This window comes from Hordeum vulgare, chromosome 7H, assembly GCF_904849725.1.
Source record: "Hordeum vulgare subsp. vulgare chromosome 7H, MorexV3_pseudomolecules_assembly, whole genome shotgun sequence".
Lineage (NCBI taxonomy): Eukaryota > Viridiplantae > Streptophyta > Magnoliopsida > Poales > Poaceae > Hordeum > Hordeum vulgare.
This window is the reverse complement of record NC_058524.1, coordinates 569,798,216-569,807,520: the sequence shown is the minus strand read 5'-3', so window position 1 is coordinate 569,807,520 and position 9,305 is coordinate 569,798,216.

Here is a 9,305-nt window from a genome sequence, read left to right as displayed (position 1 = left end):
AACCATTGTACTTCAGTTCAACTTCTCTCGACCTTCTGAATGCAAATTCAATTCATACTTCAATTCGCTATAACTTGTGTTGTAGTGCTCCATTTCAAGAAATTATTTCTACAAATAAATTCTTATGTCTTATACTATTTGCCAAACAACATTCATGTTGTTCTCCCAATATTTTTTATCATCTCCCATAGTGTATGCAAGTCGAGCTTATATAGCGATAGTTGATCATCCTTTGACTCTTTTGAGTTGACCCCTTTCACCTTTCCTTTTACAACACCATAAGGCCCTATCTTTTCTTATTAAATCTTGGTATGTTGTTATTTTGCACCAAGACATGTTTTGTTCTTATGTTCTTTTAGTTCTTCCTTTTGGCATGAATGTTTATTGAATGCTATTCATTTACGATAGATTTCTCGGAGTGTGACGAGTAGAATTATCAGGATTATGAGAGCGACCATCTTCATCAAGTAATACCAGGCAAGTCACGTTGATCATATTATTACCTATGTTTTACATGCATTGTAGTTCTAGCTTTCTTCACCCAATTGCATGCAAAGTAGGTACTTGGAAATTTTAGATCTTGATGTAGTATCATGTGGTAGGGTAGATCTTGATGTAGTTCTAGCTTTCTTCCCCTTGTTACTTTGGCCGAGACGTTATTATGCTATGCTCCTAGTAGACGGGGTTTGGTTGAGTGTTTACCATGAGTGTTGTGAGAACTTAATAATCAAGACCTGAAGACTCCAAGACTTGCAAGACCTCAGAACGAAATATACCTCTGGGTGAAGGACGGTTTAGATGGGCTCCCTGGAGAAACCGGTGAACGACCCGGGATGCATGGGGAAGCGCCGTGACATCTTGCGAAAAGCTTCACCCTCGCTCAAAGAGACGGACGGATATTTTCAAGACCCAAGGCTTACCTGCACAGCCACAAGTCATTATGGGATCTGGCTTGGTTGGACAACGTGGTGACTCTGGACAGGAGGTGCTACGAGATGTAGAAGAATGGTAGGATTGGATGGGCACCGACAGAGGATCACAAGAACCCGTTGAAAGACCATGTTTTGATCATCCGGTCTTCAAACACCCTGAAGTGCGAGGACATACACGGAGGCGATCAAATCTTGTGGGGAACTTGTACAAAACTCTACAGAGTACTCAAACCAAATCGATTAGCCGTGTCGACGGTCATGGACAACTTGAGCCAAAGGAACTGAAACTATCAGGAATTCTCAACACCATTATATATATTTGATGTGGGTAATAATGATAACTTGGGTATGAGAACTGGTTGGCGGAACCATCTCATTAACTACCAACAACGTAGTAATATTTTGCTTTTAGCCCTCTCTTGTTGTAGGACAAAACTTTGCTTTCCGCTAAAAACTTACAGCCCCACCTGCCATATATGCATATAGTATAGATGATATTTTTACCCCTCTCTTTTGTGACTGTCGGCATATTCAATATGCTGACCTACACGGCTGCAACGTTTTATGTTGCAGATAATTTCTTCGACGAGTAAGTGTACGATTCAGGGTTTCGGTCTGCACTCAACTTGTCGTTGGTGTTTATTGGGACTCCACTCCCTTGACTGTTTCCGCTGAGATTTTAAGGTATATATCAGTTTTACATTATTTACATGTGATTCACTTTGATATATACATTGATGTACTGTGTGTGCCAGCATACTGATCCAGGGATGGCACAGATACACAGAGGCTTGACTCGTTTTGAGTCGGGTCGCTACAACTTAGCTCTACTTGACCACTGGACTGAGGGTGATAGGGAGATGCAATTCTATGGTTGACATCATACCTAGCAAGTGTTTTACGGAAAGCTCCATGAATAAAATGTGAACCACCATCAGTCATTAGATATCTAGGGACTCCAAATATAGGGAAAATAACTTCTTTAAGCATCCTGATAGAGTTGTTGTGATCAGCACTACTAGTTGGGATAGCTTCTACCCACTTAGTAACGTAATCAACAGCAACTAGGATATGAGTATACCCGTTGGATTTTGGAAAAGGTCCTATATAATCAAAGCCCCAAACATCAAATGGTTCAGTGACAAGTGAATAATTCATAGGCATTTCCCGACGTTTACCGATATTACCTATTCTTTGACACTCATCACAAGACAAGGCAAACTCACAGGCATCCTTGAAGAGAGTGGGCCAATAGAAACCTGATTGCAATAACTTGTGTGCAGTTCTATCTCCCGCATGGTGTCCACCGTAGGCCTCGGAGTGACACTTCTGTAGGATCTGTCCCTGTTCATGTTTTAGGTCCACAACGTCTAATAAGACCATCTACTCCCTCCTAATAAAGGTGATGATCATTCCAAAAGTAATGTCTCAAATCAAAGAAGAATTTCTTCTTTTGCTGGTATGTGAAACTAGGTGGTATATATTTGGCAACGATATAGTTTGCATAATCAGCATACCACGGTGCACTAGTGAAGTATTGATAACATTCAATTGCTCATCAGGAAAGCTATCATCAATAGGTTGTGGGTCATCAAGAATGTTCTCCAACCTAGACAAGTTATCTTCTACTAGGTTCTCAGCACCCTTCCTATCGACAACATGCAAATCAAATTCTTGTAGCGAGAGAACCCATCTGATAAGTCTAGGTTTAGCGTCTTTCTTTTCCATGAGGTACTTAATAGCAGCGTGATCAGTGTGAATAGTGACTTTGGAATCAACGATGTAATACCTGAACTTTTCACATGCAAACACGACTGCTAAAAATTCATTTTCAATAGTGGCATAGTTTCTTTGGGCACTGTCTAGAGTTTTACTAGCATAATGAATAACATTCAACTTTTTATCAACTCTTTGCCTTAGGACAGCGCCAACAGCATAATCACTAGCATCACACATGATCTCAAAAGGTAAGTTCCAATCAGGTGGTTGAACAATAGGTGCATTTATCAAAGCCTTCTTAAGTATTTCAAAGGCTTCCTCACAATCATCGTCAAAAACAAAAGGAATATCCTTTTGCAAGAGATTGGTAAGAGGCCTAGAAATCTTAGAGAAGTCTTTAATGAACCTTTTATAGAAACCAGCATGACCAAGGAAACTTCTTATACCTTTGATATATGTGGGGCATGGCATTTTTTTTATTGCATCAACCTTAGCCTTATCGAATTCAATACCTGTTTCAGAAATTTTATGTCCTAAGACGATGCCTTCATTAACCATAAAGTGGCACTTCTCCCAATTCAAGACAAGGTTGGTGTCTTTACATCTCTTCAAGACTCGATCAAGGTTGCTGAGGCAATCATCAAAAGAAGACCCACAAACGGAGAAGTCATCCATGAAAACCTCAACAATCTTTTCACAAAAGTCATAGAATATAGCCATCATACATCTTTGAAAGGTGGCAGGTGCATTACATAAACCAAAAGGCATACGTCTGCAACCAAAGGTACCGAAAGGGCAGGTGAAAATGGTTTTCTCCTGATCAGATTGTGCAACAGGTATTTGGGAGAAACCACAATAACCGTCTAGAAAGCAAAAGTGTGTATATTTAGACAGTCTTTCTAGCATTTGGTCGATAAAAGGCAAATGGTAATGATCTTTCCTAGTGGCCTTACTCAATTTCCTAAAATCGATCACCATCCTATAGCCAGTAATAATCCTCTATGGGATCAATTCATTCTTATCATTAGGGACAACAGTAATACCTCCCTTCTTAGGGACGCAATGCACCGGACTCACCCAATCACTATGAGCGACATGATAGATAATACCAGTTTCCAGGAGCTTTAGTATTTATTTTCTTACTACCTCTTCCATCTTAGGATTTAATCTCCGTTGATGATCAGCAACTGGTTTGGAATCAGGATCAGTTTTAATCTTGTGCTGGCGTAGAGTGGGACTAATGCCTTTAAGATTATCAAGAGTATATCCAATAGCAGCACGGTGCTTCCTCCGAGTTTTTAGTAACTTGATTTCTTCATGCTCTGAGAGGCTAGCACTAATAATAACAGGATATATCTATTTTTCATCAAGATAAGCATACTTAAGAGTATCTGGCAACTGTTTAAGCTCGAACACAGGATCACCCTTTGGTGGGGGTGGATCTCGAAGCAGTTCAACAGGCAAATTATTCTTAAGGATAGGATATTGTTCAAAGACAACTCTATCTATCTCATCCCTTTCATCCATATGCATATCATTTTCATGCTCAAGCAAGTATTGCTCTAAAGGATCAGTAGGAGGCACATCAATAGAAGCTAGGGCAATAGTTTCATCCTTACTAGGCAACTCTTTTTCATGAGGTTGTCTACCAAACTTGGAGAAATTGAACTCATGTGACACACCTTCAAAGCCAACAGTGACAGTTTGCTTCTCACATTCAATATGAGCATTGACGGCATTAAGGAAGGGTCTGCCAAATATGATGGGAAAAAAGCTATATTGTGTGGTAGCAAGAACGAGGAAATCAGCAGGATATTTCGTTTTACCACACAAGACTTCAACATCTCTAACAATTCCCACAGGGCAGATAGTATCTCTATTGGCAAGCTGAATAGTGACATCAATGGGTTCTATCTCGAGATGTGCAATCTCGTCTTTGATTTCATCATATAAGGATTGAGGTATTGCACTAACACTAGCACCCACATCACATAAACCATGATAACAATGATCTCCTATCTTAACAGAAACAACAGGCGTGCCAACAACAGGCCTATGTTTGTCTCTAGCATGAGGTTTGACAATTCTAGCAGCATCTTCACAGAAGTGAATATCATGGCCATCAACATTGTCGGACAAGAGGTCTTTGATAATAGCAATGCTAGGTTCAACTCTAATTTGCTCAGGGGGTGTAGGTGTTCTAATGTAGCCCCTACGTATCACAGTTGAAGCTTTAGAATGATCCTTAATCCTAACGGAGAAAGGTGGTTTCTCAATGTAAGCACTAGGGACAATAGGATCATTATAGGCAATGAATTTCTCTTCAACTGGATTGAGTTTAACTACATTGACTTCTAAGGGAGGGTGATATTTAAACCACTTCTCTTTAGGGAGATCAATATGAGCAACAAATGATTCACACAATGAAGCTACTATCTCAGAGTCAAGTCCATACTTAGCGCTAAAATCACAAAAAAGTATTTGTTTCGACAAAGGATTTAACGCAATCAAACTTGAAATTCATACATGACTCCTTACCTTCATCAAGCTCCCAATCTTCAGAGTTGCATTTAATTATTTCCAATAAATTCCATCTGAATTCAATATCTCTCTTCATAAAAGAACCGGTACAAGAAGTGTCAAGCATGGTGCGATCATCATGAGAAAGCCGAGCATACAAGTTCTGAATGATAATTTCTCTCGAGAGCTCATGGTTGGGGAAAGAATATAACATTGATTTAAGCCTCCCCCAAGCTTGAGCGATGCTTTCTCTGTCACGAGGCCAAAAGTTATAAATATAATTCCGATCACGATGTACTAGATGCATAGGATAAAACTTTTGATGAAATTCCAATTTCAACCGGTTGTAGCTCCATGATCCAGTATCATCACATAGCCTATACCATGTCAATGCTTTATCCCTCAAAGATAAGGGAAAGACCTTCTTCTTGACCTCATCCTCGGGCAAACATGCAAGCTTAAATAAACCACAAACTTCATCTACATAGATTAGATGCAAGTCTGGATGTGATGTTCCATCTCCTGTAAAAGGATTAGCCACCAGTTTCTCAAGCATACCCGAAGGAAATTCATAGCAAATATTTTCAGTAGGTGCAGCAGGTTGAGGAGCAACTCTTTGTGCTTCATTTCGAGGTGAAGATACCCCGAACAAGCTCCTCAAATGATTAGTTTCCATAGAAAATGGTGACAATAAATTACAGCACACTATATAAATGTTTCCTTATCAAATTCCACTTACCAAAGGCGCTTCACTCCCACCAACGGTGCCAGAAAAGAGTCTTGATGACCCACAAGTATAGGGGATCTATCGTAGTCCTTTCGATAAGTAAGAGTGTCGAACCCAACGAGGAGCAGAAGGATCTGACAAGTGGTTTTCAGCAAGGTAATATCTTCAAGCACTGAAATTATTGGTAACAAGTAGTTGTGTGATAAGATGATTCGAAGCAAGTAGCAAGTAACAATAGTAACAAAGGTGCAGCAAGATGGTCCAATCCCTTTTGTAGCAAGGGACAAGCCTGGACAAACTCTTATAGGAGGTAAAGCGCTCCCGAGGACACATGGGAATTTCTGTCAAGCTAGTTTTCATCATGTTCATATGATTCGCGTTCGGTACTTTGATAGTTTGATATGTGGGTGGACCGGCGCTTGGGTACTGCCCTTGCTTGGACAAGCATACCACTTATGATTAACCCCTCTCGCAAGCATCCACAACTACGAAAGAAGAATTAAGACAAAGTCTAACCATAGCATTAAACTAGTGGATCCAAATCAGCCCCTTACGAAGCAACGCATAAACTAGGGTTTAAGCTTCTCTCACTCTAGCAACCCATCATCTACTTACTACTTCCCAATGCCTTCCTCTAGGCCCAAATAATGGTGAAGTGTTATGTAGGCGACGTTCACATAACACCACTAGAGGAAAAACAACATGCTTAAGTTGGTTTATTTATTCATATGACCAAGCCACGGAATTTTGTAAGCGTCTCCTTTTGAAGAAATCGTATTCATTTTTTGGACCAAGTTGAGTATTACTTTTTGCAATCTGTTGGCAATGAGCTTGGTGATGATATTCAAAGTGTAGTTCAACAAGGAGAAGGGTCCCAACTCACGAGTAGTGGCAACAAAGTTGATCTTAGGTATCGAGATAATGTACGAGTAATTTATGCTTTGAATATTAAGTGTGCAACACCATCACTAGCAATTACATAATTTAATAGATGTGAACACTATCACTAGCGATGGTCTCGAATTTGAACACCATCACTAGCCACGGCCGAGTCATTACGTGCACACGGCATTCATTCAGATGCTTTTCCACCTAAGCTTCATCCAACAATGCATCAACGTGAAGGATCTATCCTTCATTGTTTGGTACAATGCAACAACACAATGCTTCTATATAGTAACGTGATCATCAAGTTGCAACAGTGAGTTAATAAAGTAGAGCTATAAGAAGGAAAACCTACGATCTCCATGATTGACACACCAGGTACCCCCCCCTTGAAGGTGGTGTGAAAGAGGCGAAGGTTCGGACTCGAGAAAACCTCCAACCGGTTTGGTGCTGGTTTGTGGGATTTCGGACACGGAGACACGTTCGCGGTTGCGTTACTACATTGAAGGACACAAAAACTTTAGACACCATGGCTTGAATTATAGGGGATTGGTTAGAGATGTTATTAGGGGAGTATATTTGCTCCTTTGAAAAGTGCATTTTTTCACTAATCCCCTAAACTTAACTCTCTATTTTTTCCAAATCATTCTCGTTTTACTTTACACACTACATTTCAGCTATAAATTGGCACATATACTAAATCCAAACATAATAATTAAGGTTCACACAATTCACGAATATCACAATTTTAGAGTTTACAAACCAAATTATTCGAATTCAAACACACAAAAGGGTTCACATGAAGTAAAGAGCATGATAAAAGCAAAAGTATATGTCGTGCTATGGAGATGTCACTGAAGCTCAACAAGACCATCTTGTTGTCGGTTATCAATGCTTATTTGCAAAAATGGATTTGCGTAAAAGAGAAGCCAATCCCCACATTTTCAATTTTCTTTACATTTTTCTAGGGAAAATGAACGCTTCGTCAGAAGCTATATATCTCATTGTATAATACTAAAGATATTATACTACATTGCATGATATTGCTTGAATTCCAGACCATCGGTAATCACGTGAGACATACCATTACATAATTTAATAGATATGATAAGTCATTATCACTAGGAGTGGTCTTGAATTTGAAGACCATCACTAGCCACAACCGAGTTAGTACTTGCACACGACGTTCATCTAGATGCTTCGCCTTTATGCTTCATCCAACAATGCATCAGCGTGAAGGCTTTGTCCTTCGTTGTTTGGTATAGTGCGACAGCGCGACCGTGCTATATGGTAACATGATCATCAAGTTGCAACATTGACTTAATATGTAGAGCTATAAGAAGCAAAACTTATGATCTTCATGATTGACGCGCACGGTGGCCTCCTTCTTTCCGCGCACGCGGGTGGGGGAAGGTGCCCCGAAAGAGTGTTGTTGGTGTGCTGAGGGTGTTGGAGTCCTACATACCAAAGGTCCGGACTCCCGCAAACCTCCCACCAATTTGGTGCTAGTTTGCGGGATTTCGAACACTCACATGCGTTCGCGTTTGCGGAATGGCATTGTATGACACAAAACATTCGGACACCATGGTTCGCATTATAAGGGATTGATTAGAGATGTCCTTAGAGGAGTATATTTGTTCCTCTTGAAAAGTGCGTTTTTTAGTCGATCCCCTAAACATATCTCCCTATTTGTTTCTTGCCAAATCTTTCTAATTTTAGTTTACATGCTTCATTTCATCTACAGATTTGCACAAATACTAAGTCCAAATATAACAATTAAGGTTCACACAAATCACGAGTATCACAATTTTAGAGTTTACAAACCAGATTATTTGAATTCAAACACACGGGAGGGGTCAAATGAAGTAAAGAGTATGATAAAAGCACAAGTATATGAGATGTCACTCATGCTCGACAAGATCATCTTGTTATCAATTCTCAATGCTTGTTTGCAGAAATGGATTTCCAAAAAAGAGAAGCCAATCCCCACATTTTGAAGTTTCTTTACAATTTTCTAGGGAAAATGAATGCTTGGTCACAAGCTACACATCTCGTTGTCTAATACGGAAGATCTTATACTACATTGCATGATATTGCTCGAATTCCAGACCACTGGTGATTATGTAAGACACATCATTACATAATTTAGTAGATATGATAAGTCGTTTTACTAGCGGTAGTCTCGAATTTGAATGCCATCACTAGCCACAGTTGAGTTAGTACCCGCACAAGGCATTCATCCTGATGCTTCACCTTTAAGATTCATCCAACAATGCATCAACGTGAAGGCTTTATCCTTGGTTGTTTGGTACAGTGCGGCAACACGACCGTGCTATATAGTAACGTGATCATCAAGTTGCAACATTGAGTTAATCAAGTAGAGCTATACGAAGCAAAACTTATGATCTCCATGATTGACGTGCCCACTTGGCTCCTTCTTTCCACGCACGCGAGTGGGGGAAGGTGGACCGAAAGAGGGTTTTTGGTGTGCCAAGGGTGTTGGAGTCCTACATGGCAAAGGT